The sequence below is a fragment of the Archocentrus centrarchus genome, chromosome 21 (genome assembly GCF_007364275.1).
Source record: "Archocentrus centrarchus isolate MPI-CPG fArcCen1 chromosome 21, fArcCen1, whole genome shotgun sequence".
Classification (NCBI taxonomy): Eukaryota; Metazoa; Chordata; class Actinopteri; order Cichliformes; family Cichlidae; genus Archocentrus; species Archocentrus centrarchus.
In genome coordinates this window covers 2,743,728-2,770,981 of record NC_044366.1, presented here as the reverse complement: position 1 = coordinate 2,770,981, position 27,254 = coordinate 2,743,728, and the positions used below count along the sequence as shown (strand labels likewise).

Sequence of the window (27,254 nt, the reverse complement as noted above, 5' to 3'; positions counted from 1 at the left end):
GTGCATTACAACCTCTTTGATGGGTTAAATGTCTAACATATGTGCAGGCGCCTTACATGTGCTCCCACCAGCTGCGCCGCTATCACTTGCCTTGGTAGTTCACTGCTGTGACCCACTGTGTGTTTTCCTGTGGGGCGCACTGAGCCGAGCTTCCTCCGACACTCACCGTAAACCCCTATAGAAGCTCTGGTTCTGTATGGGAACACGAGGCCCGGCTCGCTGCAGTCCAACTGAATGATATCTCTGTTTTTGAGTTTAGCGTGAACATCTGGCAGACACCATGAAATCGTATCTTTCAGAACCCGCCGGGGCTGAGTTATGTCCACCAGCCAGCAGCGGGGTCAGAGTTGAAGCTGGGTAACAGCTGGCCACAGCAAAGGGTTTGAGGATGGATCAAGGTTGTGAGTGGAGATGAGGCATATGCAGCAGCAGCAACTGTGTGCAAGAAGACAGTCCTGTTAGGGATAAAATCTGTGCCCTTCGACCTCTGAGCAGTCTAAGGGAGGGTCAGGGCTGCGTGTCAAATACAGGACTCAGAAGACAAAGACTTGAACTCAGAACAGCTTTAATGCCGCAATCCTTCAAGATACACATGCAAACAAGAACCAGGGCCGTAGTCCAGGAAGCATCTCAGTTAGGCACGTGCACGATGCCTAAAAAAAGCCATCATCAACAGAGTGCCGACTCACCATGGCAACCAGACCAAAAAAATGCTCGACTTACTTGAAATGGACGATCTGCTGCTGCATGTGGAGAGTATGAACATAATTTAAGGGAAAAAAGCAATCCAGCTGCAGCAGCGAAGGAGGAGGAAGTGGTGTGGGAGAGAACTGCAGTGCGTATGTTTAAAAAGTAAACAACACTGAACCACATTTACAGACAAAAGCTTTATCATTTTCCTGTATCTGCAAACCCACAGACAGAGGAAAATGAGACATAAAAACACAGTCCAACCAGGTAAGGTCCACTTTTGTGCCTCAGTTTGGTTTTCTTTGTGTTTTATAAATATACAGTATGAGTAAATAAAATTATGTAAAAAAACAAAAAAATCCACAAGTGGCTACATTAAAACAAACAAAACAAAGAACATATAGAAGCCGTTCCACCTGTGAGTGAGCCTCTGAGTGCTCTGAGATTTATGTAAAATACTCCAATAATACTTCTCTTCATCACAGAAAGATGATGATGATGATACAGTCTGCTACAGAGATTCAGATAGGCCTGCAGAGGTATCGAATCATAACAATATGTGACAGTGACTTCGCTGTTATATCTGAAATGACCGCAGATCAGCCGGCTCCTTTCAGTGTGGAGGAGCAGAACTCTGAACTCTTCCTGAGTGACGGAGGTCCTCGGCCTGCCTGAGCCCAGACACCCCTCAGAGGACGCTCTTTCTTTCAGGCGCTACATTTTAACACCCGCGTTTAGTTTAACTTTAAATAACCTTGGATGAGTTACCGATCATCTGGCAGATGTTAATGGGTTAAAATGATAAAATCGTTCAATAAGAACCTCAAAAAAAATCCAACAGCAGTCTGTGAACCTTCTGATAAGCTGACATTACAGCTGTTTACAGTTCCATAAAGGAGCACTGTGCTGGAATTAATCTATTTATAGTGCCCTATGAACTCACAAAGTCAAATCATAATTGATTTCAGTGGGACCACACCTGTCCCCACACCTGAGCTAGCTGCCATCCCTCAAGTGTCTGAAACTCGGGTCTCTTATTCAGCATTTCTTTCATGTGTCCTTACAGAAGCGGCACGTGTTTGTATGATGATACAGATACACTGAAACCTTTGTGATGCTGGGTGTGGGTCTGCATTGCTGACCCAGCGTTTAGCATTCAGTCTTCTTTCCCAACACGTCTGAATGAGGTCCCCGCACTCTGTCATGAATGAAATAAGCTCACAAACCTTTAGGCCTCATGAGAAATCTATTCATGTCTGAATTCAACTGCAGTGAAAGATTTTGCATAATAAACAATCTTATATAAATAAAAGTGGATCTTTTCTCATTTCTAACTCGGCATTTTTATTCAGTTTCAATTAATGTTATTCAATTATTAGTTTATCAATTTTAATCTTGGACTCTAGAGCAGCTTTACATGATTCATAGTTCAAAATAATCCTTCTTTAGCTTAAAGTGTCCCTTTGTGGAGCCTCTCTGGCTGCAAACATCCAACTTTCCTCTGGTGTAAATGATCAGAGCAGGTTTTGGTTCCTCTGATGACCATATTTGGAATATTTCCTCTATGACAGGGCTCTCAAACTCAATCATGGGACGGGCCAAAATTGAAGGCACAGTCTGAGTCGTGGGCCGAACAGGATTAAAAATAATAATTTTAATCAGTAACATAAATGGTCAGAATACAGCAACTTAAACTTAACACATTAAATAAAATATAAAATTATATTTTTCTTCAACAACAACACCAGGAAAAATTAGAATATTTCAAGATGATGAAAATTTGCACATTTTTCAGGTAAAAACTGTGATGTGAATTTCTGCGCCTGACAGTCAGAAAAACGCTGCTGTGCAGTGTGTGCAGCAAAAAGCGCAGCTGCAGACACAGCAGTGGAGAAAATAATCTGATCTGATTTTTTTTGGACAATCGTGATCACGCGGTCCCGTCCCCGAAGCTGCAGGTTTAATGTAGATGCTTCGTTATGTCGCAGAGAAAGCCGACTCACACAGACACCTTTCACCCCGGAGCCCTGCTGAGATTCTCCTTTACTTCTCATGAACTTGGCAGATTTCCTCAGGTAGCTCGCCCTTTAAGTTACTTTTTTGACATTTCACCTTCCCCTCCAATTGAGAGGGTTAAGCAAAATGTCAAAAAGTAACTTAAAGGGCCAAATTGTGTGTTATTTTGACATCAATTCCTGGACCGGAAGTAGGGGCAGGGCTGGAAGCGGCCTATGGCCCGGGAGTTTGGGCACCCCTGCACTAAACTGAGTGGCAAAATTAAACAGGAAATGACACGTCAGAAATGCAGAGTTGACAGAGAACACAGGGAAGGCACGATAACAGAAACAAGGAATTAAATACAGCTGAGCCATAACCCTGAAGAGAACTGTAACAAAGGTACAAAACACTGCAAAAGCAACAATACACTAAGAATCAAATCTAAAATCACAGAATCTGAAAGTCCAGAACAGAAAACGCTGAGTCACAGAACCACGATCATGACACAGCAGTGTTAGGCTTCCTGCAGTCTGAAGAGCTGCAGTCGCACACATTTCTGTTACTCCGGGCAACAAATCTTAACCCTGTAAAATCTTTAAAGAGGTCAGAAGTGTAACTGCTAAGTGCAATGTTCATGAAACTGTTCATTTATGATTATTTAATGAATTTTGAGCTAACTGAGCATATGGATGCACACAGCTGGTTACAGATTCAGTTTTATGCATCAAACTGGAAGAAGAAAAATGAGCACCACGCTGCTTCAGTGTGACTTTGATGGGCAGCGGTGCAAAACACGAGGCTGAACAGGACCATCGAGGGGCCGGAAATAGTCGGCGAGTGATGTCACCCCGGTGCCATGGCGTTTACCCTACACGATTAAGAGCTGTTCCATTCACTGTTGCACTTTCTAACATAATCCATCTGTGTCACCATCCAGGTCCCAATGCAGGACCTAATCTAGGCTAAATGCAACTCTAATCCAATTAATCTGTCATTGCACAGGCCCGCCGATGATATTTTTACTTTCTGCTGACACGTCCCATTTCCCTCTTGGCAAAATAATGAGGAGGGATAACTTAATTTGGATAACAGAGTGCAATAATGAAAGACAGTTAACACAGCAAAGAGGGAGCAGGTCTGAGGGATGGAAAGAGCAAAGAGGGGAAGTCTTCAGCTTTATAACGAGCTGCATTCGCTGGATCCAAACTTCTGTTTACTCGCCGTCTCCTGAATGACGAGCAAGCTCGGCTCACACGTCCAACACGGTCACGCGTCACTGTGCAGGTGTGTCTCCATGCTGTTAATTTCATTTACACCTCAGCTGCCATAAGGACAGGTAATTGGGAAAGTGTTTCAGCATCAACTCCTGACAGTCTACAGTGTTGCAAAGTGCTGATAAACTGCTGACGATCGCTGCTGATTACCTTTGTTCAGTCTGTGATGTACAAACATTAGATATATTATCAGTCCAGATGGGAGTCTCATAACCACTGAGGCAAAGAGCACTTTGGGGCAACTTCTGCTGTTTCAAAATGTGCTTTATAAATAAAACCGACTTGACTTTTGCAGCTCTATCTGCTGTGGTTAGGTCAGGGTTAATATAGCTACCACATTAATGCTACGTCTGCAGTCCTGTCTTTTTATAATGAACTAAGCAGCAACATACAGGCACAGAAGGCCAAAATTATGGCAAAAATGAAGAACAATAAAAAAATGCTACTTTAACACAGTTTGGCGCTGAAGGAGTCGGCTAAACTGAATGCTGCTCAAAAATAACAAACTAGGGCGCCTGGGTGGCTTAGTGGTGGGGCCGGCGACCACATGCATGTGCGGCGTTGCGGTGCGGGCGGCGCAGGTTTGCGTCCCGGCCTGTCGCCGGTTTGCCTGCGTGTCTTCCCCTGTGTGTGTCCCACATGAAAGAGAACAGTAACTAAACTTAATATCCTCTGTCCTAAACAGCAGGGGGCTCAGTCCCTTTGTTTGGTTTCACCCATCACAGTTGAAGAGGAGAAAATGGCCCCAAAATAACTTCTTTATGTGTATCAGGCATAAAATGTTAGTTTATTTAAGATTGTGGTTACAACACAGGAAAAAAACACCTCACATACTGACTCACATGTTTCTGAACATTTAACTTTTTGGGACGTCACCACCCGTCTGCCTTCACACACACATGATCCTGAGTAACGTCCATTCTTAATCCAGAGGCTTTAATATGATGTGGGTCCACCCTTTGCAGCTATAACAGCTTCAGCTCTTCTGGGAAGTCTTTCCACAGGTTTAGGAGTGTTTATGGGAATTTCTGACCATTCTTCCAGAAGCTCATCTGTGAGGTCAGACACTGATCTTGGAGAGAAGGCCTGGTTCACAGTCTCCGCTCTAATTCATCCCAAAGGTGTTCTATCAGGCTGAGGTCAGGACTCTGTGTAGGCCAGTCAGGTTCTTCCACACCAAACTGGCTCATCCATGTCTTTATGGAGCTGCTTTGTGCACTGGTGTGCAGTCATGTTGGAACAGGAAGGGGCCATCCCCAAACTGTTCCTACAACGTTGGAGCATCAAACTGTCCCAAATGTCTTGCTATGCTGAAACATTAAGGGGCTGAGCCCAACTCCTGAAAAACACCCCCACACCATAACCCCCCCTCTACCAAACTTTACACAATGGCCCTCTGTGCACTATGACCCTCAGCATCCACTGACCCCACTCTGATTTTACGTGGCCTACCACTTCATGGCTGAGCTGCTGTCGTTCCCAATCGCTTCCACTTTGTTATAATCCCACTAACAGCTGACTGTGGAATATTTAGTAGTGACTGGACTTGTTGCACAGGTATCATCCTATCACGGTACCACGCTGGGATTCACTGAGCTCCTGAGAGCGACCCATTCTTTCACTGATGTTGTTAGAAGCAGTCTGCATGCCTAGGTGCTGGTTTATACACCTGTGGCCACGGAAGTGACTGGAACACCTGAATTAAATGATCTGGATAGTGAGTGAATACTTTTGCCAGTATAGTGTATGCAGACTTTTGAAGCAAAGCTTTTACCTTTGCATGTAAAAAAAAATGGAGCCATATTGTTTCTTTGTATGAGGGCAGTGCAGCATTATAGCAGCAGGACCCCTTCCCAGCTAGCAGACATATTTGGGTCTAATCTGAACTATTTTGGCACTAATGACGGTTTTTCACAGGACACCTGACATCCTCGCCAAAATAAGGTGGACCCGTGACTGACCTGCAGCAGCCAGAGTCACCCTGAGTCAGCACAGATACTGACACGTGCCAAGTGTTTATTGCTGTATCAGATTGGAGGGCTTGAGCAAGTACCATTCATATTAACGTGAATGCAGTGTTCGGATTGTCTCGTGTGATAACTTTGCATTTGTTTGAGACCAGATTTGTCATCTGTGCACACTGTTATGCAGAGTTTGGGAATCTGATAAGCATTTAAAGCTCAAGGATTCCCTAAGATCCGAATCCCTGCTTTCTTTGCATGAAGAGCACAATACCTCCTGGCTCTGGGTGGAAATCAGAGGCCACAAAATCACCCAGTATGGCAAAAACTCCAATAACACTGAGCTGCCTGAAAGTCTGAAGGCTCACGAGTGTCTGTCACCTGTTGTAATGTAATTTCCTTCACCAATTTGAGACGGAGCTTGTGGTGTGCATTGCTGGGATTTTAAAAATTGTTGTGTGAAATCGGGATTGCAGCGAGTGAATGCAATGAAGAAGCGGGAACATATCGCCCAAATATCTGAGGAACGGCTCTTTATCACACCTGCTTATCAGCACACTGTGCGAGAACAGTGGAAATGAACATTCCCAACACAGCGTCTCCTCACAGACGCTTTGTGTTTAAACTGAAATGTCAGTGCTTCAGATAACCAGCTGCTGCGCTTTCAAAAGTCAAATGGCAGAGTGGAGCTTGCAATGATGGGCATAATCTACCTGCATCTGCACAATTTAGTACAATTCACACAGAAATGAGGGTTTTTATTGAACAATTGGTGACTTTTTAAATAAGCAGTGATCATTTTAAATGTCTGTATTTCAGTGATGGTGGTATTTACCGGTATTACCAGTATTAGCAGCAACATAGTTGTGGCGCACATCCTGCTCCCCACAGTCAGAAAAATGAACATTATAAGGAGGTGGATAATTAGCTCCCCGGTTACCACAATCATTTTTCATAGTTTGTTAAATAGCCTGAAGATGAGGATGATAAATTCCTCTCCTCTAAATTCAAAACCATTTTAATGGTCCAGAATCTGCAGGAAAGACAAACTTGTAGCTGCAATGATACAAATGGACCCAAATTAATGCAATAAATACTCAGACAGGTGAGGCACAGAAAACGAGACTGTGGAAAACGCTGGACATGATTTTCAGCCCTGTGGTGGATAATTTGGTGCCAGCCTCTCACTATTAGAGGAAACCTAATAAAATGTTTAGTAGGTATTTGAGGGGTGGCATCTGCATCACACTCTAGTGCATTCACATGATGTCTTTCCTTATCTCCAAGCAGCTGGGCTGAAGGGCCATGCTGTCATGAGCCAGCTGTGCGGCAGGCAGAGTTGGACCAATATGGAAACAGGATATGGACTCAAGAACAGCTTTATTGCCGGAGTTTTTCAAAATAGAAACAAACTAAGACACAAACAGGACTGGGACCAGGCATACAAGCCAAGGATCTAAAGAAACATACAGAAGTAGGGATCACACAGCATGAGGGACAACTCAACAAAGGAAGTAAATACACACCAGGATAACGAGAGGCTGGCTAGCAGGTGGGAACACAGCTGGGGATCATTACTAAAGACAAGATGAGGGAAGTACAACTGAATACGAAACATAAGAGACAAGAGACCTACAAAATAAAGCAGGAAGTAACTCGATGTGGGAACAGGAACACAGGAAGGCAGACACACTGAGGGAAGCTAACCAACACAGACACATGAATGAGCTTAACACAGGAGACTAGACACAAGAGGGAGAAATAAACTCTAAAGCCACTGAAAACTAGGAAAAAAGAAACATTAGAAACACACAAACCAAATATGACTTTAAACATCTCAGAAATCACAAAGAACAATTGAAAAAAAACACAAAGTCCAAAAACTGCTTGGTGTCAAACCCACAACAGCATCTGTTTCCTCCTGTGTCCTGCCCTCACCTGTGTCCTGTATTCCAGTCTCCTGTGTATATATAGTCCTGTCTCCCTGCTGCTTAATCCGTGGATCTTTTTCATGGATTAGCCCCCCTGCCTGGTTCACTCTGGATTTTCTGCCTTTTGGTCCTCTCTTTGGATTTTGGATGTTTGGACTGTTGCTCTCACCTGTAAAGGTAATCACTGCTTTACTTTGCAACCTGTTTCTGCCTCCTGCATTACACTTTATGATGTGGTGCCCTGCGCACAGCAGTTCTGAATAAAACATGGTGAAACAGATACTTATAATCCTGCTAAAGTAATATGAGTTAATTTAAATATTAGTTTTAGCATAAAACAAAGTAAAATAACAGACACATTTATCAGTAGAGAAACAGCTGCGTGCCTTTCAGTCGTCTTTGTTCCAGTTTAGCGACGATGGCTCGGGGTGTTTTGTTTAGATCCAAGATGGTGAACTCGGAGAAAAATAACCTGCTTTACAGTTTCTGCTGGAAGTTTTAGCCGAGTTTTCATGAAGTCGAGGGTCAGTGCCTCAGGGACACTGTGTGAACTTTCAGGAACACCGGAGAAAATCAGGCCGGTCTGAATGTCCACGTCCAACTCATGGTTTGAGTGTTTTAACCCTGGTCTGAGGGAGCTAGTTGGTATGAAAGCTTGTTTCCACTAAAAAAATAAAATAAAATAAAACTGCCATCCATAACTCAAAATTTATAGTTATTGATATTTACTTATCCTGATAGTGCGCGTGCGTTGGTGTGATCTGCTTCTGGGTAACAAGGAAATGACCTCTTTCACGGAGCTTCATGATTCTCAGAACTGACTCAAAATTTTGACTTATTTAGGCAAAATTTCAAGTTAATAAGTCTAAATTTTGAGTTATGGGTAGGCCCGTCGCGGTAAACAATAAATCAATTAATCGCACGATAACTTAAAATGAGGTTGACAGTTTTTATTTATCGGCTTTATTGTTTCTTTGTGTCTCTGTCTCTCTTTCTACTGAAGACACTGAATGGCAAAAAGCTTAACTCTGGTTCTCTCCACTGACCCCTCCCTTTCTCATTTCTTAGCGTAACAGGGGGAGTGAACTATCGCTTCAGGTAGCCAGCTGGGGCGCATCATCTTATACGTTTGCAGCATTAGAGCCCCGTGAGGAGTTAGCAAACTAAAGAAACGCTATTTGATATATGGGGAGAAAACCCAAAATGAAATTGGTTTCAAAGTCGAACGCAACAGCAACAGTGTGGGAGCACGTCGGATTTAAACCAAATGACCGAGGCGAACCGCTGAACCTTTGCGAGCCGGTGTGTCGCATTTGTCATAAAACGGTAGCGACTAAGAGCAGCAATACAACAAACTTGCACCTGCACCTAAAGCACATCATCCAAAGCAGTTTTCCCAGCTGGGGAAAAAAACTACAACCGGTGGGCCGTCTCCGTCTTCAAGTTCCCGACAGTCCACCAACACTGGAGAATTTAATTGACGGTGTACAAAAAGGATAGTGCGAAATGGTGCGTGCTCACAGACAGCATAGTTCGCTTAATCGTTAGAGATGCTGTCCTTTAATTTAATCCTTTAATCGTTGAAAAGCCGGCATTTTGCTAGTTTGCACTTTTTGTTTATAAAACTGTCAGTTTTGCCCATCTTCTCTATTTAAAACGAATGATTATTATTTTTTGAAGGGCAATTTAGTTTACAGACTTAATCCATACTGTTCTGGTTGAATGTAGTTTTTATTTCGAGTTTGGTTTTTTGTTGTGTTTAGTTTTTATTCAAGTGCATTTTTGTTAACGGAGACTGAGAGTCCATTTTTTTTTTTTTTAGTTTTATTTTGTGTTCCAGTTCCAGTGTAAATGTTCTTTGGAAATCAAAGTTTTTGATCTTTGAGAGGATGTACTAGCATTATTATGTCATTATCATTACTAGTTTAAAAGGGTCTCCAAACAATATTATTGTTTATCGCAATAATTTCTGAGACAATTAATCGGCCAGCAAAATTTGTTATCGTGACAGGCCTAGTTATGGGTAGCAAAAACAAGCTTCCATAATTTGGCTGTTTAAGCTTTGTCGTGTAACTGGGTGAATTCCAGGCTCGGGACATCCTGTTCGGGGTTTCTTGCTGAGTTGTCGTGTTCGTGCCCGGTCAGTAGTGATTGTAGCAGTAACCTCTGTTTTCACAGTATCTCAATGAATGTTCTGGTGGATGTCAGCAGGATTTGATGTAGTAGAGTCCGGTATTTACCTGTTGAACTGCGGTTAGCGGAGTTTTCTTTCAGAGACGGGAAGCTGCCACGATGAATTTCCCACTCAGTCTAACATCTCAGAGCAGGGACTGATTTAAATTTAAAAATAAAGCTTTCAGATAAACAGTGTGGAGTGTAAATTACATTATTAGCAGAAAGCAGCATTAAATGTACTCAGTTACATTCTACCTCTGCTCCTGTCCATGCTCTTAGTGGCTTATTAGTGATTATTGTAAGATTAATAGGACTCTAATACAAAGTGCTTGTAAAGCTGACGTCATCAGAAACGAAACAAACGTGAGCCGAGAGAACGTCTGCGACGCTCCATCCGCAGCTCGAGGTTAATGATCGAAGCACATCAGGGATGCTGGACCTGCAGGTCTGCTGTGTGTCTGCAGAGCTGCATTTAATATGTATTTGCAAGAGTGTAAACAAGCCGTCCTTTGAGCTCACATCTTGTTGTGCTGCAGTGCAAACTATTAATAAAACATACAGCAGCCGCCATCTGCATTCATACAATATAATCAGATTACCGTGTTCACCTCGGGCTGTGTTAGAATTTCAAATCTCACCTGCGTACTCGTTTCAGCTCCTCAAATATTTGGCCTCATGTTTCATCATCTCTTCATTTTTAAGCACGCAGCTCATCCAATTAACACACAGTGATTTTTTTAAGTGGGCTGAAATGAATATTCTTCCTCCAGGTCCGAAGAATGGTAGTTTTCCTGAGGACTTTTGATTCACATTAATTTTCAATTATGACTTATTGCTTTTAATTGTTCAGCAGCTATTCCCCCTCTGATTGATCAGTGAATGTCTCAGGATCAAACATTTTGTAATGCTGGTTATCACTAAAACTAATTTTGGAGAATCAATTTCAGCCTTCAAGTTTCAAAGGTAAAAGCAGACAAACGCAGTGAAATATGAGCGCAGATACATTTTTGTGAGCATCAGACATCATTTCCTCTATTCTGTCTGTGCCGCATTCTTCATCGATTTATGGTGCAAACATCTTCAGTGTGTAAAGAAATCCCAAACAACAGGCACGAGGTAATGGTTCAATAGAGGATGATAACGCACTGAGGCTCCTTCATTCTGTGCTGCTTTCAAATACATATTCTCAGCTTTTCTAATTTAAAATGATCCCTGCTGGGAGAACACAGGTCTGATTCACTCTCCTGCCTGTTTCCACACTGAGCGAAGAGCAGTCAGCTCTGCCCGGCGTCGGGCTGCAAACGTTTCTTTTGTCTGAAGAAGTGACTCGTTAGGTGGGTCGCACGAGTCTGGGGCATGAATGCGGGACGTGGAGGGAAATGAATAACAAAAAGTGAGCCTTTGTAATCTAATGGAAAAAATAAGGTAACAAAAAGTCCGAAAAGAAAAGGAGCAGAACGAGGAACATGAAGAAACACACGGGTCAATCTGACAGGAGGGAACACACCGAGCACTGAGAGGACACAGGTGGAACCAATCAGGTGGACGAAGAAACAAAAACCAGAAGTAAAACCGAAACAAGACACATGCAATGAGAAAGGAAAATGGGAAATAACCAAAAGAGAAATAACATGAACATAATAACAGAGACGGGAACGGGACAAAGAGCGAGTACGAAGAAACCACAGGGGCCAAACGACATCAGATACTTACAGATGAATTTATTAGAATTTATCAAACACCTCAAATATGATTCAGTGAGATTTCTGACCACGTCCAAAACTTTCCACACCACGCTCCGTGGCTTTTGAGGGAAAAAAGTCCATGTTTTCAGTTTCTTCATCCGTGGTTACAAACCTGCCTGGATTTACACGGCTGTGGGCTGACACCACTGACGATGCAGGAAAATAAAGCTTTTCCACAAAAGACTCAGTGGTGGTATGAATTTCTAATTCAGACTTTGGGAGTAAAAGACCACGTGTCAAAGAAAAAAAAGACTCAGTGGATAACATCAGAATGATATGGCTGTGCTTCCAGCATGTTGCCATTGGTCGGGACTGCTGCACATGTTCTGTTAATCTGATTACGTTCAAACAAGCAACTACGTGAAGTCTGTTTAGCTCGTGTTTCCCTGTTTGGGCTCAAAGGCTTCGCTGCACCTGCAGGAAAAAATGATCTGATTCTTGTGTTGATGTGAGACGCGTTTCATGAGGTCGTGGACCGTTCTGTGCATTAGTATAATGCTATTAAACGTGCCTCATTATCATTAAATGAGATTAAAATGACAGGTACAGTGTGACAGAGTTTTCACCCCCCTGTCAGACTGATGGATGATGAGGTTTCCGATGTGTCCTCTGACTGTGACGGATTTCTGTTTGTACCACAATGTTGAAATTCTGGGCAGGAACCACCAAAAGGTAAAATCTACTCAGAGCTGTGTTTCGGTTGTGAGTCGCCTTCTGTAAAATATTCAAATACTCCGAGTCTTTGACTTTCCCACAGGTGTGTCGGGCAGCCCCGGGAAAAGCAGCATTTATACCTGTAACAGCAGCAAGTCACAGGCTAACATTCAGCATGAGAGGAAGAGGGTTATGAATGCTAATCAGTACAGAGTGAGGAAGAGTCTGATGGGGCCAGCTGCGTGAGGCTGTCCCGACGGTTACCTGAAGATTGACACACCACAGCACTCACACGATGGAAGCAATAAATCGAGCTGGCCTGTTTGTTTTAACCGCCTGTTGTCCTAATTACTGCGCTCAGTATCACACATGGACTCAAACTCATGTACATACTGTATAAATAGAGATTATCACACATCATCCCACAGCTCACGCTGGCTCAGAGTAGAGCTGGTGCTCCTCCATGTCTTTCAGACAAGAACACCTCCTGGACCCTCCAAGGTGGGGTGTTTCCAGCATGCCAGACTGGGAAGAAGTCCCAGGGTAGACCCAGGACATCCTGGGAATTCGTTGGTTTCCCCAATAAGAGACAAAGGATCTTAGATCTTTGCTGCCTCCATAACCTGAACCCAGTAAGTGGTAGAAAATGGACGAGTAGATGTCTCAAACAGGTGAAAATCCATATGAAGGGGTAGATTTATAAAGGTTTTATCGATCCAGTCCAGTCCATAGAAAGGGGTAAACCGAACTCTCAGCAGTGACATGATGGATGCTAGGACAAAGTTATACAGCCATAAACATCACAATATTGACTTCCAGTAAGTATCAGCCAGTAAAGCTGTTATACTGTTAGGCATGCTGTGGCTATACTGGACTTCATATTGCTCCTGATGCATCCATGTGAGTGCGTGCTTGAAGGAAAAGTGCATAGAAACAAAGTGCTGCACGAATGTGGGTGAATGTGGCTCGTAGCGTGGAAGCACACTGAGTGCAGCATTTAGGGGCTGCTTTAAGCATATTACAGTTAAGCAGTTGGAATCTAGCATTCAGCATTTGGGTTCAAACTCTGGGAACTTTATTGGAAAGAACAAATAACCAGCATGTCTGTAACGGCCTAATAAGCCCACTAAAAGATGCCATAAAACTCTCTGTAATCATGATGCAGATTCTCTGTAGATTCGCTTTTCCACGTTGCACATCGGGAATATAAAAAGATCAATGAGAGCAGCCCTCAGCATATGCACACGCAGTGATTACAGATAACAGGATGAACACACCCACCCCACCGCCTTCCCCCAAAACAAACTAACTAAAAACACAGATTCACTCCTCCACCCAGAAAATTGCTCCAGCATGCTCAGAGCCCACCTCTTTAAGCCAACACTTATTTCATTATGCATTGTTGTCTTAAATATAGCTATATCACTTTCAGCTGCCTGAGACTGAGATGTGCCTGTTAGCCGAAACCACTTCTTTATATTTATTGCCTCAGCCTTCCCGCCCCCAAAAAGTGCTAATGATTTTCAGACCTTTCTGCCTAATTCATCCAGCAGCTGAACTAGCAGCTGGATGCCCGCAGAGAGTCCATCAGTGCTGCATTCTTCTCCTCTCTGTTCACTTCTTTCAGCCTATGTTTCTCCTTTAGTTTTATGCCTATTGGCTCGAGTCAACATTCCTTTCTGTCTCTTCTCTTCATCATTTTTGCTCTTTTGAGCAGAAATGTTATCTGTACATGGTCTCAGAGTGCCCGAGCAGCATAGAGGAGATTATTTATTACAATGATTAATCAGAAACTTACTGAGACCAGTGCCATATTGCATATGATGCTAAAACAAGTCCTAAAGCTTAGTTTTGTGTATGTTAATATATATTAAATTGGTTAATTTATCAAAAACTGCCACAAATATAATTTTCACCTCAGGCAGGACCTTAAATAACAGCAAGTGCCAAAAACTGCAGCTCCTCTGATGTTTACTGCAGGCCGGCTTATTATTTTTTAAAGAAAAACGTGCCTCCAACACTGCAGTAACACTCAGGAGAGCTCGCAGCCTCACTGCCTTTTAAAACAGCTGCTTCAAGGACTGAGACGAGCTCTGCAACCACTCAGCCAGCTGCCATCCTCGAAGCAAGACTGCGATCAAACGCGTCAGTCTGTGACTGAATGGAGTCAAGTTGGCGATTCATTTCATTTCAGTGTTATTTGCACGGCGCCAAATCACAACAGTCACCTCTAGGTGCTTCTGTTTGTGATAATATGGTAATTAATTGTGATAATTCAGCGTAAATTGCAAATCTGTTGCTGTCTGCATGCAATGAAATCAGTCAGACAGAACCTCGAAGATCTGAAACACAAATTCCTCCACACACACACACACACACACACACACTGACGCAGCTGCTGCAGGACAGCGATTTAACTGCAGCGTGACAGACACGTGGTAGCCTTGATATTAAATAGGAATATAACCAGAATACAACCAGCTGGCAACCAGTCGAGTTGAGTGAGACCTGAGAAACAGGTGAGTCGAGCTCATCAGCTCAGATTCACTTATTGACTGCAGTGTGTTGTAATCTGGGTGTTTATAAATTAGATGGTGATTACTTGCAAACCTTCAGCAATCTGTCTGAGAGTGATTGCAGCCTCTGTTTGGAGACCGGTTGCTTCCACCAGGTGACCCCCGAGTTCACGTGAAAACATTAAGTGCAACTGCCGGTCAACCAATTATTATATTTTTAGATGCAGGGAGGTTGCTGTCCTGTTTTTACTGTAGTCTGAGCCGTAGCAGCACTGCCTGCAGTTTTTATTACTTTTTTAAGCAGATGGCAGAATCCGGTACAAAAGCGGAGGCTTGGTTATGAAATCAAAGTGGAGCGCAGCACTCAGCAGGCGGAGCAACGAATCCAGGAGGCTGATCTAATACAACGAGCCGGCGTCAAAACGAGGAACCTCCAACTAGAATACAACAGCTCGTCCTTCCACTACAACAGGATGCGCTAAAACACATCAAAGGCTTCTGCGGCTCGACTGTTTTTCACTCTCACCTCAAAGACGTTCGTAGTTTTTGCAGCAAAGGGAATTGTTTGACCAAAAATATCACCATATAATAATACTACAAAGAAAGAAAATCATCATAAAGGGAGAATAAACACACAATAAACACACAGCTCTTTGTTCAAAAATCAAACTCCCTACATGTGAGAAATCCAGATTTTCCCGGGAAAAGGGTGCACGATATTCCTGGGAGGCAGCCATTTTTAAACATCGGGAAGCCCTTCAGCCCCGGGTGCACGTGTGAGCGGCCGCGGGGCCGTTCCCACAGAGTCCTCGGATCATTTGGACGTGGTCTGAAGTGGATGTCTGGAATGTAAATCTCACCCCTGGCTGATTTCTGTATTGGGGGGGGGCATGTGTCTGAATGTGCAGCTGAGGGCAATTTCCTCACAATCACTCTGAGTGGATTTCTTGCTCGTTAATTAATCCGAACTGTGAGAATACACACTCTTTCTCGTTGCAGGTGGACACTTACAAACCCACACAGACACAGTGTAGAAAATCAAACCCACTCTGAGTGTGTGCCTGCAATCAGCCTCTCCACCCAAACCGCTGCTGCTGCTGCTCCCCCCTCTCTTTCTGGGAGAAAATATTTGTGGCCGGTTGCTCTGGCCCAAGAATCTCTTTAAGTGGTGGTGGGCAGCAGATTCTCAGAAGGAGGTAAGATTTTGGGTGGAGGAAGAGCAATTACTCCACGGGGAGCTCTGGAAGCAATTATTCCACCGTCCAAATGCCCCTGAAACAATTCACCAACCGCCATCAAACACACACAAACTGTTCTGCCACCTATGTACTGAGTCACCACATCATTGCTCGGAGAATTGTATTAACCTCATTTGCCGTGCATACGCCCACACAAAGCAACTGAGCTAGAAATAACAGTTGGCCGGCTCAGATAATACCTGCTGAGACAGTTATGCAGAAAAGGTGGTGTATGAAAACACTTGGAGAGTGAAGCGGGGACGGTATGAGGGTAACCAGGTCTACCTCCAGTACGCACCCCGAGGATCCATCTGATTACACTTTGAAAACACACAGAGCTTACTCAGGTCCCACACGTACACTCACACACACGTACACAACGTTTCACACGCCAAGAGAAAAGCTGTTTTTCAGACATGTCTTTAAGCCTCTTCAAATCTGACTGATATCTACTTCTCAGTCAGGGAACCCCTCAGACTGCAGTATGAACTGTTGTTTCTCAGTGTTTGAATATCTGCATATATCAGTGAATCTTTCTCCCTCTTTTATGCTCTCTGGGTTTTTTCAGTCAACTAAGTAAAAATAGGAAGGAAACCTTGTGACTAGAAAAAAAAACTCATCAGTGACTGCACTGAATTTTTTGCTGTTCAAGAGGTTGCTGCAAAACACCATGAACCTCTGGGTGACCACTTTCGATTTGCAGGTCAGTTGTTCGGGTCACCTGGTGGGAGGCGACCTGTTTTTAAGCGGCGACTCAGACTGACGGTATTCAGTCTCAGACAGATGGGAGAAGGGTTTCCTAATAAGTCATAAATGCAGACAGATTGCAAACATGTTGCAGCCAGTCTGAGTCAGTCTGTGCTGAAGAGCGCAACTCATGCCGATGTGACTCTTTGCAATAGGGGACTCCACTCAGCTGGTTACCAGCTGGTTTGTATTCTGATCATATTCCCATATAACCACAACGCTGCAGAGCACTTGTGTTTTGGGCAGTGAATTGTTTGTCCACTATTTGTTTCAGACCTGTGAGGTTCTGGACTCTGAGTCTAAGGACGTTAGTGGGAATTTCAGGTTGGTCGTATCAATGCTGTATTTGTGAAAATGAAATAGAAGCGGTTTTTGTTTTTCAGTCTAGAAGTAAGCGTGAAACTTAGCAGTTGCCTCATATTCATTAAGGACTACCTGTTTAGCGCCCCCTGCTGTGCGCTCTGCTGATTTGGATCCAATTTCTGCACACTGGGATTAACAGGAAGTGGAACAGCTGTGTTTCCAAAGTAGTGACTCTATGATTTCCCTACATCCAACCAACAGCTAATAAATGAGTTCAGTGGAATCAAAGGATTATACCGAATCTTCAGTTATTTTATTTATTGTTGTTATTTATTATTGTTTTTTGTTTTGGAACCACCAAAGAGTTGTTTTGATAATCTGTTGCTTAGCTACAGCCCACGTTCTCACTCTGCTGGAACAGATGACTGCATTTCCAATAACCTCTAAAATAATCTAGGCTTAAGGTCAGGGATTAAGGTTAGAAAACAATCCGCCCCTTTTTATAACATCTTCCACCGTTTGGCGCACCCCAAAATTGAAACACTGTGATGCCAAAATTGAACGACTGAGTCTTTATTTGAAAGGTCACGTCTTCCACTTTCTGAGAATTGGCCTGTTTGGCATGAGGCTAAAAAAGGCTCTTGATGCCTAACCCCAAACCCTCGGTGTACCATTATCTTCCCCCTGAGTCTGTATTGATCCTTAACTATAGATCTTCATGCTTAACCCAACATTAAGGTTACATTTTAGCACTGTTCCTGACCCTGTAGTTTACTGTAACTTTAAACCCTGGAGTTTCGGTGTAGGTGTGAGTTACAGATGCTTAAACAGAAGAAAAATAAAGTCACGAGGAGGATGCATGAGAGCGCTGTGCTCCACCATTGGTCGATGCATTGGAGTCATCGAGAAAGCTGAAACTTCCCAACCCCACATGTGTCACTGGTGACCTGATGGATGCAAAGAAGTTAAACCAGAGATAACCTCCATTTACCCTTCTGGGGTAATTAAGCCTCCTGGCTGTGCTGTATAATGTTCATTATTTTTAATTTCTGTAATAACTAGGATGAAGTATTTAAGTTATCCTACTCTGTTATTATTTGTCTGTCAGCATATCTTTCTCTCCCCTCGTCTGCTTTCTTTCTACAAATAAATGGACCCACCTGTAATAAAGATAATTACGCCTTTGTATTTTGTTAGGAACACAGTCCGAGACATTTCGCAGCACCGGCGTATCCAACGTTTGGCCCCCTTAAAAAATATACATCGTCTGTAATGAAACCGAATCTGGCCGATCTGAAAGCACTTAACCCTCAACAGGCCGCCTCGCTGTACGTCCACGCCGCGTGTGGCGGCAGCTCCGCATGTGTTTGTGTGCAGGAATCAGAATGAAGCAGGCACTGCTGTGTGAGTCATCCCTGCATTTTTAAACTCTCCAATTATCCCGGCAGGCTGCATGTCATGTCAATCGCAGCCACACCCCCTTCTCCTCCTCCTCCTCCTCCCCGTCCACCTCCCTGCTCAAAAGGAAGCTGATGCTGCCACAGGAGTAACCCCCCAACGTCTCACAGAGTGGAGCAATTCCAGCCCTCGGATGCGGACACATGGAAGCGGTTTGGGCTGAGGAGAGTGTCAAGTGGGTGAACGGCGCTGCTGGATGATCAGTGATGCATCTCCCTGTACTCCCCCCTCCCAGAGCCCGCTCTCTGCTAAGTCTGAGCCAAGAGATGCCTGGTGGGGTTTTTTAAGTAGGGAAGAGAGACGTTAGATCAGATTAACTCACTGAACGGGCCTAATGAGCTGTTACACAGGTCTGACACACACCATTACCCACCCATTTACACCTCACAGGTGCAGAAAAAGTCCAGATTGTATGTATTTGTGTGCGTGTGAGAGAAACAGAGGCGGCAACAGCGACACAAAGATGCAGCAATAAGGGGTGCAATAAGCGCTCTTGAACTGGATGGGTGGGCGCGCTGAGGTAAAAAGCAGACTTTATTGGATAATTAAGAGGAAGTGAGTTACTCCTCATTACCGCCGCCCGCCGCCTCCCTCCCTCGTTGGCCGCGGATGCTGACAGAGCCGACTCAAACAAAGGAAACACCGCTCTGCCACAGTGTGTCGGGCCGGCTCGCTCACTTCCTGAACTAAGACCCCCCTTCCTCTTTGGATCGTAAACATTGTCCCGCTCAGTATCGCTGCTGAGCAGAGCTGTCCACAGCGGGCCGCGGCCTCACCCCCCCGCGGCCTTCCAAGTTGCTTTGCAGTTTTAGCGTTCCTCCTCACCGCGGATGGATGGAGTGCACTGTATGGCTGATTTAAGCATGCAGCTGTGCAGCCACAGAGGATCCCACATGTACAGTAAACCTCTGCAGCATCTAAGAAAAGACAGAAGTTATCTCTGAAGCTACGAGCGACAATCCTGCAGCAGTGCTGCTCCACGGGCTGCGTGTATTTGAGGAAAAAGGGAGAACATGAAAGGCAGGAAAAGGAAAAACGTGAACGAGAGAGCAAGCCGGACGGTGTGTCTGTGTCCACTTGCAGGGTGGCAGCTGGATTGTGTTAGGCCGTCAGAGCGCGTTATCGCGGGGATACAACACAAAGCAGGCCCAACAAGTATTCTCCTCCCTGCTAACCACCACGCCTTTACGTTAAAGACCAGCTTTGGCGTCTTAGCCATGAACCGTGGGCCCTCGGGGACCAAACACAGGCTGACAGAGCAGCTACAGACAATCCCGAGTTTGTCGTGTCCCGCTGACTCGCACTGGCCCGCTGGAAACAGCACGCCTGGGATTTGTCAGATCATAAGGCGGCCGTATGGAGATGAAATCAATACTGTTGAATAAGAGAGGCACTCGAGCTAAAAGGCTTCTTAAATACATGTAAAGGGACAGAATAAAAGACTTACTGATGAGCTGAGGAAATGAATCCAGTTAGGACAATAAGCAATGTGGATCATAGGCTTTAAGTCCTGATAAAAAGGACAGATTGCAGAAAAGCCATCAGCAAGCACAACTGGACCATTATGTTTGCAGTGTGTTTCCAAAGAACTGCAGTTTTCATCAGTTGATCTGGAGACTACAGTACATTATATTATATATATAATATATATATATATATATATATATATATATATATATATATAATATATATATATACACAAATCACAGATTTAAAACAGTCGCAGGAAAAAGCCGAGCACGTGGAAAAAAAACGCTGAGGCTGGAATCACTTATTCACGCTCAGCTCGACAGAATTTCAAGGGTTTCTCGCCTTTCTGCTTTTAACACCACGATTTTCATAATTCATTCACACCATAACTTTCCCTCACACAAAAGTTCGGATTGCACCTGTGAGCTGAGAAGTTTTTTCACGACCTGCATGCGGCGGGAAACTAAAATGGGCTAAAGTTCCCGAGGCGTGTCAAAAGAAGAAAAATTTAAGTGAAAGGGTGGAAGGCAGGACCCCATTAGCATTTCATTATGCAGTCCACATTGTGATCAAACGCTTACGTAATGACGGCGCTTCACTCCTTCCACCTGAGCTTTTCTTCTGTGACACTTAATGACAGATTTCCACCCCCGTTTGATGGTCATTTACCTCCCTGGCAGAAACTGCTCGGACAATAGAGAGCAGCACAATGCCGACTGATTAAACGCTCGGGCTGATTATTCCTGCAGCACGGTGATTGTGAAGCTGAATGGAATTCGTTCCACTTCGCACAATCACAGGCGAATATTTCGATTACAGGTTGCAGAGCTCGGCGTATTGTCCCGATCAGAGGGTTACACAATGAACAGAGAGCTGTCAAAGGTGCAAGGTGGATAAATGCAGCTTTTTATATACAAAAGGTACTGTTCTTAGTTTTTTTTTTTTTGGGGGGGGGGGGGGGGGGGGGGGGGGGGGGGGGGGGGGGGGGGGGGGGGGGGGGGGGGGGGGGGGGTGGGGGGGGGGGGGGGGGGGGGGGGGGGGGGGGGGGGGGGGGGGGGGGGGGGGGGGGGGGGGGTGACTATCAGGACTGGAAGTCCTCAGAGGTGAGTTTTGGATTAAGCTCACAAGGAAATGCTTTCAGTAAATGCAGAAGCCAGTTTCTCTCCAGACACCTATAATTTATAAACGTTAATGTCAATCACTTCATTTCACACGTTATTTAAAACCGGTTTTTTAGATAAATAGTTTTCTCCAATAATATGAACCATGAATGCAAAGGGCTAGAACATTTTTGCAACTATTTCATTTCTGGAAACAGCAGATGAACATAAAGTTAGTGTTATGTTTAAACTGGCAGCAAAAATACAGACAGAGCAGAAAAACTGGACCAGACCCGCTAATGTTCATTATAATATGTAAAAATAAGAGCAGGTAGATAAAATATTTAATAATGTACAGTAAGGCGCTGGCTCACACTGTCAGACTGCATTTATTTTTCTCTTTCAACCACATCTGTTTGGAGTTAGTTGGAGGGAAAGGCTGCCGAGGGAAACACTGTAGAGACGAGCAAAGAGGGAAGCACAAAAGATCTATTTATCCATCTATGACACACACTGAGGATCCTGCATCGTTCTCAGGCAATACTGTACTTGAAGATGAAGATATGTGGAGGATGATGATAGATGGATGGCTGCTCCGGAGACAGCTGTCCACTTCACTGTCTGTTTATGACGGGAAACTCGGATAAGAAGGGAGGGGAAAAATATCCAGCTCAGTATCCATCCATCCGTTCTCTTCCACTTATCCAGTGCAGGGCTGTGGGGGTGAGAACATGCAAACTCCACAGGACCTTCAAACCCAGGACCTTCTTGCTGTGAGGCAGCAGTGCTAGCCAGTATGTGAATAATAATTCATTCAATAAATTGTTTGGCTACAGTACAGTTCAAGTATAACTAATAGGATTACAAATCCACAAATATATTTGCATACAAGTTTAGACCATATATGAGAAATTTGGGGGACACCATCAATGTAATCTAGCAGGAAATGTTTGGACAGAGGATTTGGAACTAAAAGGAAAACTACTATGAGGTTTGTATCGCTCCATTTTAGAAACCTACAGCGTCCACATCAGCAGGTTGAAGGGTGGTGGTGCTACAGGTTGCAGGTTTATCAGACAGGAGACCACGGTCGGTGTCCCACTTGGACCTTTGGGTTCTGCACCAGCTAGTTTTTACTTTCCGGTTCAGTTTAGGAACTCAGAGGGACTTGATCAGGGTTAAGAAAATATGGCGGATGGTTTGGGGTAAAATAGGCCGCTTCATCACAGTTTCCCTTCACATTCAAAGAGTTGGAAATGATGGCCTACCTTTAATGCCTTAATCTGATACATTGAGCATCACTGACACTGAGCAGTGAGCAGCTGTGATAAAAAAAAGGATGACTCTGCAGCCCACGAATATGATCAGTCTCTCTGAAAGTTGATTTTCACACTGAAACTCCTCCACAGTGTAAAAACTTTTAAACCTCTGAGGTCAAAGTCTGCACAGATGCTAAAGACTAACACTATAATCTGGAGAAAGACAAAAAACAAAAAACAGTTGTAGAGTTTGGTACAATGACTTTTTTTGTATGTTCACTGGTTCCAAAGACTTAGAGGTCAGGGTTACAGTTGGACTTATGGTTGGGGTCATTATGACGACATACCCAGGAGGGTTACTGGGATACAAGCTGATCATTTGCAGCTTATGTTCTGAGACGTCTCGGGACATCACAGCAGAACTCAGTGTGAACAGGCTGATCACGGGGAATGAGGTTGTGGTTCATGAGCCCGTGGACATCCTGTCTTCAGGCCGGGATGCTGTGGACTGTGACTGTGTCCAAATTCAGGGGCCGCATCCTTCGAAGGCTGCGTTTGTTTGTAGGCCGATTACATCACAGCGAGGTGACGAAGGCTGTCCAAATTCCAAGACTCCACCAAATGTGGTCGACGAATGCGTCCTTCGTTTCTCGAATTTGAAGGATGGTCGAGTGTATCCTTCATGGCCTACCATATCCCATGATTCATTGCGTATCAAACCTTAAACACAACAATGGCGGAAGATAGCGGCCAAAAAGTTTGAAATATGACTGTTTCTGTGACAAAAAATAAACTTACTTAAGATGTTTTCAGGCGAGAATGTAAATTAAGCAATATCTTGTTTTATCAAGATATCACTTAATTGCAAAAAGTGCTCTGACGTTTTCGGAGATGTCTGTTGCTCGCCTCACTAGCTGTGAGCTGACCAGGCTATTGAGGCTCGCTATAACCGGAGAGAAGGCCTGACTCCGAGCACATCCTTTTCAAACCCCCGCTGGCTTTCGCTGCTGAGTGGAAGTTAAACACAGATATAACTCTGATTCTGATTCTGATTCTGAACTCACTCAGATGATCTCTGACGGCTGACGTGTGGTTTATTTCAGTGTTTCTTTTGTTCCTGAGCAAATCGGTTTGGCTGAGATTAAAGTTAAGCATCATAACTGGATAGTTTTATAGAGTGGTAATATATTTGGAAATTAATCATTCACTCAACTATATTTCTTGATGTTGAAATGTGTTCTGCTTGTTTTAACAGCTTATTTTGAATTAAAGAATTAAAATTAAACCACAAAAAAGAGCAAAAGTTCATCTCCATTGTGACAGCTGCTTTTCCACAGCTGTGCTGCGCACTGTCACGGTCACTAGGTGACTTGAGCTGCACTGATATGAAGGGTAGACCGTCCAATTTCACAGCCGCTCACTTCCGGCCTCTGCGGTCTTCGTGGGCTGCGAAGGACCCGGTCTACGTAGGACGGGTCCTTTGAAGGATGCGGCCCCTGAATTTGGACACAGCCTGTGTTTGGACACTGAGTCATAGCTGCAGGCCCGGTTCTCATCACAATGATGATGGATGACATGAAGACAGAAGTGGATGTTTATCTGTTTAAAAAGGCAAATCCAAACATGCAAGTGGTCAGAGCAGGACTTCCTAAAAATAAGAGAAGTGCTGAAGTGGCTGAATTTATATCAATAATTGTCTCCAATAAAAGCTGAGCTGATCAAATTATCTTAAAAAAGTAACCAGTCCCATAAATTCAAAGACTGAAGTCATTATTGAACTCCAGCATTTGTGCTTTTTCCATCTTTGTTGCTGTTTAGAGGCTGTCAGTTAAACACTTTCTGCAGCTCCTTCACATCAGAAGCCTCTCAGGAAACGAAGGAATTAAAAGCGTTTGTGAGTCTGAGCGACTGTGCTGCCTGTCGTAAATAAGTGAAACTGATTTCTGTTACAGAGGTGTAAGTCTGAGGATGAAAGAAATACAACAGGTACCTTACATTTCTTCATATTTTATATATATATATATATATATATATATATATATATATATATATATATATATATATATATATAAAAATTAAATGGCTGATCTAACAGCTCTGTGGGATTGGAGTTTCAGAGTTTCTGTTTCAGCTGCACTTCTTCGGTGTGCGTCACACGTGTGGTTTGGTCCGTATATAACGGGACTTTTTTAACCTAACGATGCGCGTGTTGCCTGACCTGCTTGCTATAGATAAAATAAGATAGTGTTTATTCGTCACATGCACAGTTATACACAGTACAATGCACAGTGAAATGTATTTTGTACCTGCAACCATATATACACACACATATAAATAATAAAAATAAAAATAAGTAATTCTTTTTACTTATTACTTATCTAATTGCAGACTCCTCATGAGTGTACAGTCATGAGATGATGGGAGGAGATTGCAGATTGGTATTTGCTGATATTGCATGAAGTCTTTCCCATAAGCTACCAGTGACATACATACAGGAAGTCCTGTGGTCAGAAGGCCATTCTCATGATTCACTTCAGGGAGAGACAGATGTTGCATCTGCACTGACACTGAGCGGGTTTGTGGTTATAAGGCAGACGTGTTCGGGAACAAACTCCTCATCTGAGGAGGCGAGATGACGATAAGGAAGCAAAAAAAAAAAGGAAGGAAACTTTAAGCAACGCTCTCGACCGCAGCTGTTTGTCTGATCACGGGGCGTCAAACTCAGATCAGCTTTAAGGCGACATGAATCCCAATTTGATCCCAAGTGGGCCAGACCGCTAAAACTATTGCTTGTTAACATTTGTGTGTGTGTTTATGTATACACCTCTGAATGTCTTATTTTACTCTAAACAAAGTTTAAGATTTTAAAACTTTTGCATTTAATTTGATGAACAGAGACGTCTTCAGAGAAATTAGCATCAATTCAACATCTCAGAAAGTCCATTTACAGAGAACTGCAGCTGTAGTAACAAACAGTAAGGCTTTTTGGGTTTTCACTTTAAAAAATAAATTACACAAAATACTTTTTCCTGGACTTAAATTTTTAAATTACTGTTAATTTACAGAAATTATTGAGTTTTTCTTCTTTTTTACTGTAAACCAACTGTAGATGACTCCCACTGGTCGTCTGCATCTCTGTCTTAACTTTATTTCTTTATCACCTTTACTTCAGTTTTCATTACTCAGGCTAGGTAAACTCTATCCCTGTAAATCCCAACAATTTAAATATTACATTTTTATTTTCAGCTGAGCTGTTTATTTAACCTTTTCACAGAATAATAATGCAAAAAAAATAAAGTCTGTTTTAAAGGCCATATATTAACTTTTGACTCAAACCTTTAGACAATCAACTTATTTTTAAATGAAAAAATGCATGTATTCATTTTTTAAAATCTAATATTGTAATATTGTAATACTACATCACCATCATCATCATTATTACAGAAGAACCACTGCCATATATTACTAGATACTGTGTTATATGCTGTATAATACGGAGAATATAAAAGTTTGTAGTTTTTTGGGTTTTTTTGTTTTTTCCACCGTCTTTTGGAGTAAGAGGTTTGAAACCCGGCCAGGGCCTGCATCCAGTAAGGGTCCCCAGGCTAGACCCCTCATGCTACCCAAGCCTACCTCAGAATATGAGGGAGAGATACATGACTGAAGCCATACCGGCTCAGACGTCGCCCACATTAACAATGTCTGTGTCAGGTGTTGAGGAACCAGGGCATACTGACGATAGTGGAACAAGGATACGACATAAATTAACACGAGAAGTACAAATGTAATCCCAGTGATAGGGGTTACATGAAGAGGCTGTGGGACTTGGGATTCTTCAACACCCAACACCCAAAATGACATCGAAACAACTCGTAGCTCAGACTTCCAACATACGAAAGAAGCAACTGTTATCGCAACTAGAGATTGATGAGGTACAACACAAATGCTACAACAAGGGGGAGCCAGAATGACAGGTCAGGGGGAGATATCATCATCCCCACACTCCGAGATTAGGTACCAAGCCCGATGAGATCATGGCTAAGTTACCTGGACCCCTCGAAGCGGATTACCAAGACAACGTGAAGTACCCTCTGAAAGTCTACTTGTGATCCTTGAGATGCTTGGCGATAAGATGAACAGCCACAAGGAGCAGTACCCTCCATGGAAATGATGACTAGAGGCCAATATCAAGGCAGCACAGAGGGAAGTTAGCCAGGTAACAGAGCTGCAGAAAGGTGTGATGAAGAGAGGAGTGTCTAAGAAGCACAACAGGCTGTCCATACCAGAGGCCTTAGAGACTGCCAAGCAAAGACTCACAGCCGTGGCTAAACCGCCTGAAGAGATATACCAGAGAGACAGAAGCCAGGAGAATAACCCACTGAACAGGGGATCAATAGAAAAGCACCCCCACCATGGCTGGAGAGCATTCGGAAAAAGTCTGCAGTCTTTTATTTGACAAAATCCCAAATCAAAAACTTTACTTTTCACAGCTTTTTGCTCCATGAACTCTCTGAGGTGTAAGTCCTCGTCAATGGTACCCCAACACAACACTAAAAATGTATTCTTGTGATATCAAAATATGTGATTTCTATCTTTTGAAAACATAGTTAGAGTTACTTCTTATTATCCACAAGAACTTACATGCTAGAGGGTTCAACTTCACTTAAATCCAAGAAATGGATTGATGTGCTCTCATGTAACAAGCTTTTCTTTCATAAGGATAACTGATGCACCA

The 27,254-nt window shown here is 43.5% G+C and overlaps 1 long non-coding RNA gene across 1 annotated transcript in view; it reads right to left on the bottom strand.

The window, feature by feature from the left end:
- Window positions 1–7,867: 7,867 nt before the first annotated feature.
- The window catches only part of LOC115800065 (uncharacterized), a 30,283-nt gene continuing 10,896 nt past the window's right edge, over window positions 7,868–27,254 (bottom strand). The window contains exon 3 of the long non-coding RNA XR_004021635.1: window positions 7,868–8,023. This is a non-coding gene — a long non-coding RNA (uncharacterized LOC115800065). The remainder of the gene's footprint in view (window positions 8,024–27,254) is intronic.